Source organism: Microcebus murinus, chromosome 8 (genome assembly GCF_040939455.1).
Source record: "Microcebus murinus isolate Inina chromosome 8, M.murinus_Inina_mat1.0, whole genome shotgun sequence".
Classification (NCBI taxonomy): domain Eukaryota; kingdom Metazoa; phylum Chordata; class Mammalia; order Primates; family Cheirogaleidae; genus Microcebus; species Microcebus murinus.
Window position 1 is genome coordinate 24,056,128 of NC_134111.1, and position 13,554 is coordinate 24,069,681.

General features: G+C 36.1%; 1 protein-coding gene across 2 annotated transcripts in view; it reads right to left on the reverse strand.

Annotated features, from left to right (window-relative positions):
- LRP1B (LDL receptor related protein 1B) overlaps window positions 1–13,554 on the reverse strand; it is a 1,745,675-nt gene that overhangs the window by 1,082,928 nt on the left and 649,193 nt on the right. The window lies entirely within an intron of this gene.

The following is a 13,554-nucleotide window of genomic DNA, read 5'->3' on the forward strand; positions in this document are numbered from 1 at the left end:
TTGGCATATTATGGGGGTACAGATTTTAAGGTTTCAATAAATCCCCATTTCCCCCCCTCCCCCCAAAAGTCTGAGTCTCCATCATGACCATCCCCCAGATGGTGCACATCTCACTCATTATGTATGTATATACCCGCCCCCCTCCCCCCTGCCCAATACCCTATTACTGTAGTACCTATGTGTCCACTTAGGTGCTACTCAGTTAATACCAGTTTGCTGGAGAATATATCTGGTGCTTGTTTTTCCATTCTTGGGATACTTCACTTAGTAGTATGGGTTCCAGCTCTAACCAGGAAAATATAAGATGTGGTATATCACCATTGTTTCTTAGAGCTGAATAGTACTCCATGGTATACATATACCACATTTTAATCCATTCTTGGATTGATGGGCACTTGGGCTGAAAACAGGAAAGCTATTCAGGAGATTAATAAAACAAAAAGTTGGTTCTTTGAAAAAATAAACAAAATTGACACACCATTGGCTAAGCTAACGAAAAGCAGAAAAGAGAAATCTTTAATAAGCTCCATCAGGAATAAAAAAGGAGATATCACAACTGATCCCAAAGAGATACAAGATACAATTTATGAATACTACAAAAATCTTTATGCACACAAACTGGAAAATGTGGAGGAAATGGACAAATTTCTAGAAACACACAGCCTCCCTAGGCTCAACCAGGAAGAAATAGATTCCCTGAACAGACCAATCTCAACAGCAGAAATAGAAACAGCAATTAAAAATCTCCCTAAAAAGAAAAGCCCCGGTCCAGATGGCTTCACACCTGAATTTTACCATACTTACAAAGAAGAACTAGTACCTATCTTGCAGAAACTATTCCACAACATCGAGAAGAACGGAAACCTCCCCGACACCTTTTATGAAGCGAATATTACTCTGATACCAAAACCAGGAAAGGATGCAACAAAAAAAGAAAACTACAGACCAATATCCCTAATGAATATAGATGCAAAAATTTTCAACAAAATCTTAGCTAACCGAATCCAGACACTTATCAAAAAAATAATCCATCACGACCAAGTGGGCTTCATCCCAGGGATGCAGGGATGGTTCAACATACGTAAATCTATAAATGCAATTCACCACATAAACAGAAGCAAAAACAAAGACCACATGATTCTTTCAATAGATGCAGAAAAAGCTTTTGACAAAATTCAACACCCTTTCATGATACGAACACTTAAGAAAATAGGCATAGAAGGGACATACCTAAAAATGATACAAGCCATATATGACAGACCCATAGCCAACATCATACTGAATGGGGAAAAATTGAAATCATTTCCACTTAGAACGGACTTTTACTCTTATTCTGAATGTTCAGTATTTCCAATAGATTTCTAAATACATTAAGATTTAATGCAAATTGTTATCAATAGCATGAGCTTAATTTTTAAATTATTATTCTATGGGAAAAAATCTATGGTTGCAATATATTTTAGACTGTATTGGTGTACTGACATTGAGAATTGTCATGAAAAACAAAAACAGCATTGTCTTTTGATCATTCCAGCTCAATGCAGGCTATTTTTATAATCACAAAATCTTCAAGAATGTAGAAGAATATACCCCATTCCAACCATATTCAAAATCCTAAACAATTATTTTATAAATCTGTACGTATAAACGACTAGAGCTAAGATCCTCGTACTGACTACTTAGATTTTTATATTGTGTCCTTAATGAGTTTGCATTTAAAATGCAAGTAATTGTTTACATACTACATTCTCTGACTTTTACATGTCATACATAAAATTCTTCTTGCTATGGGGATTCTGGGTGGCAGGAGTGCATTGATTATATAACATTTGGAAGTGAAGCATCTATATAACATTTGGAGGTGAAGCATCTAAAATAATTTTCCATAGCATGTAGATATTTCTAAATTAACATTTAAATGTAGATGTTTTAATAATGAGCTAAGCAACTTCTTTTTCTATATATGGTAAACACTGTAGAGAGTTTAAATAGATCAGGATAGTTGATGCTTAAGTTGATTCTAGAATACCTTCATCTATGATTTCACAGCATCTTTTGAATAAGGTTTACTATAGTATACATTTCTTGGGGTGTGTGTGGGGGGGAGTAATGTGTATACACATGTTTGAAACATAGTAACCATCCAGTATATGTAGGTAATAAATGAGTGAACCAATGAATAAGCAAATTAATGAATATTTGAATAATTCTAACTAAGACTGTATCCTGTTTACCTCCTGACCCAGAGTTAGAACATACGTATTTCTTCATTTCTAATTACACAAACACCCGCCACTTGTTAGAATGGCTTCCATGCCTACTATTTCCTTCAGTCTTCCTGTTAAGTGTTCCTAGAGGACAGCTACAAGTTAAAGAACAGCTGAAAGGGGAATAGATGACATGTCTTATATAGAGGACAGGTTCAATATTTAGTACTGAATAAGGATTTGGAGTCCATTCAGGAACATAGGAACTCCTAAGATAAGATACAAGATCTATTCTGGGATGAGAACCAGAAGAAACAACCAGACCACAATAAAGAGTCAGAAGTGTACTCAGATGAAAACCAAGGACTCAAACTGAGCAGACAAATGAAGAGTCAGTAAGAGAAACAGGTAGTAGTTTTGGTTTTAATAAATAAAATTTAGACCTAATATTTAATTTGCACAGACAAGCAAAGTGTCTAGTTAAAAACTTTTAGACATGCATTTCATATGTTTAATAGACCATATGAAAGATAGGATTTAACAAGGCCTTCCTGAATTTGTGCTAACAGCATTTCAATCTTTATGTTAAGTTGTATGTACAAAATAGTATAGTATTTTTAAAGTATTTGCAAACATAGAATTTAGAATTTCAGTCATTTAATATAATGTTCATAAAATTCTACAAATGTGAAAAACAACCCACCCAGCAAAACAATTTAATGCTTACAAATGTTAAGATTTCTAATTGTTTTGCCTTAAGGAAGAAAGTGGATTTCTTCTTACATCAGCTTCCCTGTTTGGGGCTGTGAAATTATCTATCATGTACTATATATTAAATTTGACAAGTTCATCTGTTTTAGCACAAACTTTCCATATTATGTTTTTTTCTTTAACTATCAGTTTTCTTGTGGTGTTTACCAAAGGAAACAAGGAGAACATTTTAAACCCATTCATTTCTGAAGTGAAATTAATTTTTCTCTTACAATTCTAGCAGATCTTTTATGATTCCACTTTAGAACTTAGAAGCAACAACTATAATATAATGAAAGTTATTTTTTAATACCCAATTTATAATAATTTTATACTAGAAGTATATGTAATGACACACAAAACCACAGCCATTGCTCTGCATAATTACACATTTTTTGTAACTATTCTTAAAACAATGAAAAGGTATAATAGGTCAACAGAAATGTGTATAGTTTGTTGCTCAAACTCAGATCACAATGTAGGTGGAGTTAATCAGTGTAAGGAGTTAACAGGTAATTAAGTCCTTTTTCTGTGTTTAGCCTTCTGTAAAAAACAAAGGCATGAAGCCATGTATTATTCAAAGAAAACACACACACACAATCTTGCTGTATAATGCTGAATATTGAAAGTACTTCCATATAGTAATAAAAGACTTTTTTTAAAAAAGGAAGTAGGAGTGATGATAGAAACTTAACAATAACTCTTAATTTCTTACTTCAACTCAAAATGCGTCCAGAGAAAGTGTCTATAAAACCTTCTGAGGAAATATTTGTTTTTATTAAACAAATGAGTTAATAGCTAAAGCTTCAGTTTTATGATGAACTAAATCAAACCCACTGAGAGACAAATATCAGAATATGATCTTAGATCACAGATTAATTCGCATCTTTGATCTTTAAGGGCCCACTAATTTAATTTGAATGCTTCTGTATCTCCTAATTGAAATTCTAGAGATACTATCTATAATAAATTTCACCCTAATTTATGATAATAAATCCAACTTCTCCATGCCTCAGTTTCCCTACATCAGAGGCCAAGATAGTATCTCTTCTGTGACAGAAATGAGGGAAAGATTAATAAGAAATACTTGCTGTTGGCCAGGCGTGGTGCCTCACACCTGTAATCCTAGAACTCTGGGAGGCCAGAGGATCGCTTGAGCTCAGGAGTTCGAGATCAGCCTGAGCAAGAGTGAGACCCCTGTCTCTATTGAAAATAGAAAAAATTAACCATTAGCCGTAGTCCCAGCTACTCTATAGGCTGAGGGCAGAGAATCACTTGAGCCCAGGAGTTTGAGGTTGCTACCATGGCACCCTAGCTGAGACAACACAGAGGGACTGTCTAAAAAGAAAGAAGAAAAGAAAAGAGAAAAGAGAAAAGAAGAAAGGAAAGGAAAGGAAAGGAAAGGAAAGGAAAGGAAAGGAAAGGAAAGGAAAGGAAAGGAAAGGAAAGGAAAGGAAAGGAAAGGAAAGGAAAGGAAAGGAAAGGAAAGGAAAGGAAAGGAAAGGAGAAAGGAAAGGGGAAAGGAAAGGGGAAAGGAAAGGGGAAAGGAAAGGGGAAAGGAGAAAGGGGAAAGGAGAAAGGGGAAAGGAGAAAGGGGAAAGGAGAAAGGGGAAAGGAGAAAGGGGAAAGGAGAAAGGGGAAAGGAGAAAGGGGAAAGGAGAAAGGGGAAAGGAGAAAGGGGAAAGGAGAAAGGGGAAAGGAGAAAGGGGAAAGGAGAAAGGGGAAAGGAGAAAGGGGAAAGGAGAAAGGGGAAAGGAGAAAGGGGAAAGGAGAAAGGGGAAAGGAGAAAGGGGAAAGGAGAAAGGGGAAAGGAGAAAGGGGAAAGGAGAAAGGGGAAAGGAAAAAGGGGAAAGGAAAGGGGAAAGGAAAAAGGAAAGGAAAAAGGAAAGGAAAGGAAAGGAATATTTGCTGTTGTCCAGGAAGGGATATTCCAGAGATTTTACCTCACCACCCTGAAAGCCAACCATAATTAAAACAAGGGAAAGATAATGGCACCCATCCTGTCTACTCCAAACTAAACTCACGCTACTTAATGCTCTATTCAAGTCGACAACACCTCACAGTCACAAGAACAACTTTAACAATTCCTCGTTTGGATAGCACTTTGAAATGGCAGGTCGTATCACATATATTATTTGCTCCCCTCAGACCTCTCCCCGTGGCCCGGGAATCTTTGGTACCACTTTACAGAGGGACAGAGCCCTGTGGGCAAAGTAACTGTGACAAAGACAAGATTTGCCCCCAGCCCGGCTCTCACGCTCCGGGGACTTAAAGAACTGTTTCCTTACCACGAGAACTGGTTATTTAGAAGACTGTCATTCCGCGGTGCCTCACTTCTCCTCAGGTCCACCGCCTCCTCACAGAACACCGAACTGGAAAATGGACGCGCCCCGCCCCGCCCTGCAGACCGCGGAGGAGCCACTTCCGGTGAGGCACGGTCTGTCGGGCGCCTGTGGCTGGGCGGTGAGAGTTCGAAACCCCCCACCTCCGCTCAGCGCCTGTGGCGGCAACCTGAGGCATACCGGCTGGAACTGTGGTACCATAGGCCTGGGCTGCTGGGCGTGACCTGTCTGAAATGATCTGCCAAGGTTTTGGTTTAACATTTCTTGACTTTCTTTCTCAACGAAGCCCCCCCCTATAACATGTATGCCTTTTTTAAAAAAAGTTTTTTTTTTTTTGTTAAGTGCAATATCAATTTTTTTTTTTTTATATTTCGGCATATTATGGGGGTACAGATTTTAAAGTTTCAATATGTATTTTATTTTTTTATTTTTTATATATTTTATTTTATTTCAGAATAGTATGGGGGTACAAATTATTAGGTTACATACATTGCCTTTGCCCCGCCGGAATCAAAGCTACAAGCGTGTCCATCCCCCAGATGGTGCGCACCACACCCATTAGTTGCGAATATATCCATCCCCTCTGCCCGCTTCCCACCTGCCCAACACCTGATGAATGTTGCCACCATCTGTGCATCGTGCAATAGCTTTTACTGCCTGCATTCCGGTCGTTTCATTTCTATACTTTATGTACTTGAACTAAATCCCCGACTGGGTTAACTGGAGCATTGTGTTTTCCCATTTTCTCTCACCACAAATCTGTAATGATGAAGAGAGTCATTTAAAGAACGCGTCGGGTCTATAAATGTCTTGGTTTTGTGAAAACATGTTTAACTTTAACAGGAGCAGTGGTTCTCAAAGGGGGCAATTTTGCTCACAACCACCACGACAGGCACATTTGGCTACATTTTTTTGGTGGTCACGCTGGGGGAAGGGTGGTGCTACGGCGGAGATAGTGTTAAATGTACAATGGACAGGACAGCCCTCCAAAACAAAAAAAATAAAATTATCTGGCACAAAATGTCAATAGTGCCAATTTGAGAAGCCCTGAGTTATAGAAATACCTGGTTGTCATTACTGGCTTTCTCCTAATCCCCAAAGAATCTCAGGTAACTTAGAAGCACATTTAAACCTCAAATACTGGCAGACCAAGTAATTAGAGTCCTAACTTTACTAGAAATATTTCTTTGCTTTATCCTTTACAACACCAAGACAAATGAGTTAAAAAAGAAAAGAAAAGCTCACATCAGCAATTTTGGTATAAAAAAGCAGTCCAGTGTCTTATCATTCCTAGCCCTTACAAGTTATACATTGGCAATACTCTATAATAGAGCTGATGTATAGAATAATTAACCTGGAACACTTCAAGAGAATCAGTTAACAAGGAGAGAGTCACTTTTAGCAGTGCAGTCTCATTATGAAAATAGAGACATTGAACATTACAGTCATGAAAGATTTTCAATAATGCAAGTTGAAATAAGAGAGACTTTTTTCTGGTAACAGTGTTAATGAGAGAAATCAATTTGTCAGGACATCCAAATCTCAGTAATCAAGGTTTCAATTAGTGTCTATGACATTTAATCCATAAATTTTATCTCAGCATAAGTAAAAATGATAGTGTCAAAAGAGCTCTTAAAACATTACCCAGGACCAGTTACCCTACCTTTGAAGGTACACAGTAGTCTACCCAAATTTTGAATCTTCGGAGAAAGACATTGTAAAAATTCTCATTCCTATTACTCTTTCTAATAACAAATTTCATTAAAAGGCTGGAAATTATTTTCCTTTTCTATATCCAAATCTTACACTTCACGAGAAAAGATAGTTGATTGCAACTTTTTCTGTACTATGATGTTTTAAATAAAAATATAGGCCGGGCGCAGTGGCTCACGCCTGTAATCCTAGCACTTTGGGAGGCCGAGGCGGGCGGATAGCTCAAGGTCAGGAGTTCGAAACCAGCCTGAGTGAGACCCCGTCTCTACCAAAAATAGAAAGAAATTAATTGACCAACTAAAAATATATATACAAAAAATTGGCCGGGCATGGTGGCACATGCCTGTAGCCTGGGCAACAAAGTGAGACTCTGTCTCAAAAAAAAAAAAAAAAAAAAAAAAAAAAATATATAGGGAAAAGTCTGTGTTTCATAAATATGCCCAACACCAAAATACACTTATAAAAAAAAAAGTTAAGTTTTTAAAAATATATATCTTACTTTTTTCAAAAGATTTATTTTTTTATATTTTTTATTACTTCATATTATGGAGGTATAGATATTGTTAGGGTTACATATCATGCCCCTGCCCCCCCGCACCCTGCTATGCCAGAGCTTCTAGCTTGTCCAGCCTCCAGGTGGTGCGCACTGAACCCACTGTGTAAGTACATACCCTTCCCCTCCTCCTCACTTCCCCTTGCCCACTTTCCGATTACAGATTTTTTTTCAGACATTTTTATTACAATGAATATCTTTACTTCTCCCTAAAACTAATAGATAAAATAAATACTAAAAATTCATATGAGGCACAATGGAAAATATACTACTATTTTCTAAAAGTTCTATATGTTTTAATCTTTATACATTTTTAAGAAGTTTTCATCTTCATATTTTCAAGAAGTTTTTAGGCCTTTTAAGCTGGTTTGAATTTTGAAAGCTATCAAATTTTCCAAAAATGGTGACAAAACTTTAGTTAGAGCAATATGTTTACTGCAAAACCTTTGTTAATGATTTGTGGATTTAAATGACATATTACAGGTAACATTTACATAGTAATTAACAAAACCATAAAAAATACACCTTTCTTTAATTTTAGTAGCCATTACCTTTTTTGTTAAATCAAGTAATATATTACTTGGCAAGATAACTCTTTTTTTCCCAAATAGAAAGATAAACAGAAATGTATGGAAGCTAATCTGTTCTATAAATTCTGCATTTTTGCTTATTATTTTATGAAGCCCACCATAGCATAGAACAGTTTTGACATTTTCCAGCATGTAATTTCAATTACAATGTTATGACTATTGCAATTGGTATTTGGGAAACTGCATTAAAATGTGAATAATTTTTGGAGCACACGAATATATTTAAATGTCATACTGTAAGGGAAAAATTTCTTTGGAATTGTTGTTTGATGAATCCCAAATGACCACTCCCCGAACCTTACATCATTTTTTGTCAGTGATTCCAGTGGCATTTGGTTTCTCCTCCCCAGTTTCTTGCTAACTCTACTTTGCTTTCCCTACATATTTGCATTGTATTGACTACAAGGTTCAGGAAAATCAATGATCCTTTTGACTAAGTTATATGAGCAAGAAAAAAAAATTGAAATAATAGGCTTTATTTAAGTAAATAGACCTATGTTAATTCCAAAATATAAACCACACATATAAAATTATTTCTATTCAAAAACATGTATTTTGGCCGGGCGCTGTGGCTCACGCCTGTAATCCTAGCTCTTGGGAGGCCGAGGCGGGCGGATTGCTCAAGGTCAGGAGTTCAAAACCAGCCTGAGCAAGAGCGAGACCCCGTCTCTACTATAAACAGAAAGAAATTAATTGGCCAACTGATATATATATATAAAAAATTAGCCGGGCATAGTGGCACATGCCTGTAGTCCCAGCTACTCAGGAGGCTGAGGCAGAAGGATCACTCGAGCCCAGGAGTTGAGGTTGCTGTGAGCTAGGCTGACGCCACGGCACTCACTCTAGCCTGGACAACAAAGTGAGACTCTGTCTCAAAAAAAAAAACAAAAAAAAAAAACATGTATTTTATTTGAAGTTAAACAGAATAGTAACATTTGCTGTGAGGATATGGACAAATATAAATTCTTTTTCTGGAGATGGTATGATAGTTTTCTTAGTTTCAACCAATATTTCTTAAATACACTATTGACATTTGCTACCGGATAATTGTTTGTTGTTAGAGATGTCCTTATATATTTTAGTATTTTAAGCAGGATTTCTGGATTCTACCTGCTAGTTGTCAGTTATATCTTTCCAGACATGAGAGACAAAAATATCTCTAGACATTAATTGTCAAATGTTCTCTGAGTGGCAAAGTTGCCCCTGGTTGAGAACTATTAGTTTGAACAGGTATATCTCTGCAAATACATTCATTATTTTAAAAGGTGGAAGGGAGAAAGAGAAAAAGGAAAAAAGGGGAGGGTGAAGAAAGAGAGAAGAAGGGAGATAGACACAGAGGGAGGTGAGAAATAGGGAGATACAGAGACACAGACAGAAATCTTACCACCAGAGCATTGCACACTTTCTATCTACTGCCTACATTTTTATCAGTTCATGCCAAACACATATTTAATTAGTTCTGATATCCAACAAGTTTATAATAAATAATATCACAGGTTCTAGAGTCTGCCTAAAGATCAAATTCCAGTTCTGGCATATGCCAGTTTTGTAATTCTTTGATCTGGGAAATATATTTAATTTCTCTAATCCTCAATTTCCTCATTGGTAAGCAGGAGATTACAATATTATTGGTACATGGAGTTATAAATGTGTTAATGCTTATAAGTACTTAGAATATAGGATAAGCGCAAAGCTGTTTCTCATATATATATCTCAACATCCACTTCATTATCACTGATGAGGCAGAATCCTATTTTTAAAAATAAAATTCTATATTTGAAAAATAAATATATACAATTAGGGAGAAGATCAAAATGATTAACTATATTAATGTTTTTCAGTATTAATAAGACTAAGAACTCTTTAACTCTAACAGGCCCATCATATTGATTTATAGTTTTAAAAGTATTTATCGACATAAGTAAATCTTTTACTTTCAACTGATTTTGTGGGGGGGCACTGTGAAACCTTAGTTGGGTCTGCTTTTTAAAAGATAATTTTTAGTACTAAGATAGATATTTTCCTTGCCATTTACAATATATTTCTTAACTCTAAGGACTCAATACTAGAATTAGAATTCTTTAAGCAGTGACAGTAATGACCTATGTTAAAAATATTTTAAGTGTTCTTTCAATAGATGCAGAAAAAGCTTTTGACAAAATTCAACACCCTTTCATGATACGAACACTTAAGAAAATAGGCATAGAAGGGACATACCTAAAAATGATACAAGCCATATATGACAGACCCGTAGCCAACATCATACTGAATGGGGAAAGACTGAAATCATTCCCACTTAGAACTGGAACCAGACAAGGCTGCCCACTATCTCCACTTCTATTCAACATAGTGCTGGAAGTCTTGGCTACAGCAATCAGACAGGAAAATGGAATCAAAGGTATCCAAATAGGGGCAGAAGAGATCAAACTTTCACTGTTTGCTGATGATATGATATTGTATCTAGAAAACCCCAAGGATTCAACCAAGAAACTCCTGGAACTGATCAATGAATTTAATAAAGTCTCAGGATACAAAATTAATACACAGTAATCAGAGGCATTCATATACGCCAACAACAATCTAATTGAGAACCAAATCAAAGACTCAATTCCCTTCACAATAGCAACAAAGAAATTAAAGTACCTAGGAATATATTTAACCAAAGAGGTAAAAGACCTCTACAGGGAGAACTATGAAACACTGAGGAAGGAAATAGCAGAGGATGTAAACAGATGGAAATCCATACCATGCTCGTGGATCGGCAGACTCAATATCGTCAAAATGTCTATACTACCCAAACTGATCTACAGATTCAATGCAATACCTATTAAAATCCCATCAGCATTCTTCACAGATATAGAAAAAATAATTTTACGCTTCGTATGGAACCAAAGAAGACCCCGAATATCAAGAGCAATTCTAGGCAACAAAAACAAAATGGGAGGCATTAATATGCCAGATATCAAACTATACTACAAAGCTGTAGTAATTAAAACAATATGGTATTGGCACAAAAACAGGAATATTGACCAGTGGAACAGATGTGAGAATCCTGATATAAAACCATCCTCATATAGCCGTCTCATCTTTGACAAAGCAGACAAAAACATACGCTGGGGAAAAGAATCCCTCTTCAATAAATGGTGCTGGGAAAACTGGATAGCCACCTGTAGAAGGCTAAAACAGGACCCACACCTTTCACCTCTCACAAAAACCAACTCACGCTGGATAACAGACTTAAACCTAAGATATGAAACTATTAGAACTCTAGAGGAAAAAGTTGGAAACACTCTCCTAGACATCGGCCTGGGCAAAGAGTTTATGAAGAAGTCCCCAAAGGCAATCACAGCAGCAACAAAAATAAATAAATGGGACATGATCAAACTACAAAGCTTCTGCACAGCCAAAGAAATAGTCACGAAAGTAAACAGACAACCTACAGAATGGGAGAAAATTTTTGCATCCTATGCATCCGATAAGGGACTGATAACTAGAATATACTTAGAACTCACGAAAATTAGGAAGAAAAAATCAAATAACCCCATTAAAAAGTGGGCAAAGGACTTGAACAGAAATTTTTCTAAAGAAGACAGAAGAATGGCCAACAAACATATGAAGAAATGCTCAACATCTCTAATCATCAGGGAAATGCAAATCAAAACCACAATGAGATATCACTTAACCCCAGTGAGAATGGCCTTTATCAAAAAATCTCCAAATAATAAATGCTGGCGTGGTTGCGGAGAGAGAGGAACACTCCTACACTGCTGGTGGGACTGCAAACTAGTTCAACCTCTGTGGAAAGCAATATGGAGATACCTTAAAGCGATCCAAGTGAATCTACCATTTGATCCAGCAATCCCATTGCTGGGCATCTACCCAAATGATCCAGTGACACTCTACAAAAAAGACACCTGCACTCGAATGTTTATAGCAGCACAATTCATAATTGCAAGGCTGTGGAAACAGCCCAAGTGCCCATCCATCAAAGAATGGATTAATAAAATGTGGTATATGTACACCATGGAGTACTATTCAGCTCTAAGAAACAATGGTGATATAGCACACCTTATATTTTCCTGGTTAGAGCTGGAACCCATACTACTAAGTGAAGTATCCCAAGAATGGAAAAACAAGCACCAGATATATTCTCCAGCAAACTGGTATTAACTGAGTAGCACCTAAGTGGACACATAGGTGCTACAGTAATAGGGTATTGGGCAGGTGGGAGGGGGGAGGGGGGCGGGTATATACATACATAGTGAGTGAGATGTGCACCATCTGGGGGATGGTCATGATGGAGACTCAGACTTTTGGGGGGAGGGGGGGGAAATGGGCATTTATTGAAACCTTAAAATCTGTACTCCCATAATATGCCAAAATAAAAAAAAATAATTAAAAAAAAAAATATTTTAAGTGTTTATGAACTATTTCATATTCCAACAAAACATTTTTTCTACCAATAAATATTATTATAACACACTTGTTTACTTGGCTCTCACAACCCATGAAATTGTATTTCTAAACTAAAGTCAGCTAAGTACTCTCCAGCATGGAATGCCCTGAATATGTGCATATATAAAACACTTATCCATCTGTGTGTTCCTTAAACAGAATACAATCTGTAAACTATCAATTAAAGCATTCAAGCAATCTGTATCAATATATCCTATTAAGTGTATACTTTTAGTGAACCAGTAACATCATCTTAGAAATTCAATATTGAAAATGATTATTATCACTTGGAATGGATACAGATTAGTTAAATTATGAAATAATGCACAGTAATAATTGTAAATGTAAAGCCATCTAGGACAGTCATATAAATATAAATATACAAATTAATTCAGAAAATAGATGTTGAATGCCTACTATCTGTCAGTACTGTAGGCCCCTGTGTGTAATTCATTGAACAACAATAACAATGAAACTATCCTTGTGGAATTCACCTGTATATTTATACCTGTTGTGTGAATTATGTGTTTTCTTTTCCTAATAGAAGTTATAAGCTATTAAAAAAACTGGTCACAAAGAGAAGGCCTTCTTCTTTTATACAAATTATACATTTGAGAAATTCAATTTTCTCCTACTTTTTATAATATACCTTATTTTTTCAAAAATAATTTACTTAATTATCCTGGACCTTTTGTCAATAGAAATTTTTCAGCCTAGAGTATTTAACCAATATTAATTTTGAAATTACAACAAATAACTTCCCAAATCCAATGCAATCTCAAGTAAAGTTTTTGCAGAGATGGCAGGAACCCAAAGAAAAGCAATGTACTTAATTTTCCTTAACTACCCTCTTGGGTAAGTTAACCAAGTTAGACTGAAGCATTTATACTTCATTCATCCCTTTCAACAAATATTTATTAAATGCCTCCTCTTTTGTGGCTATT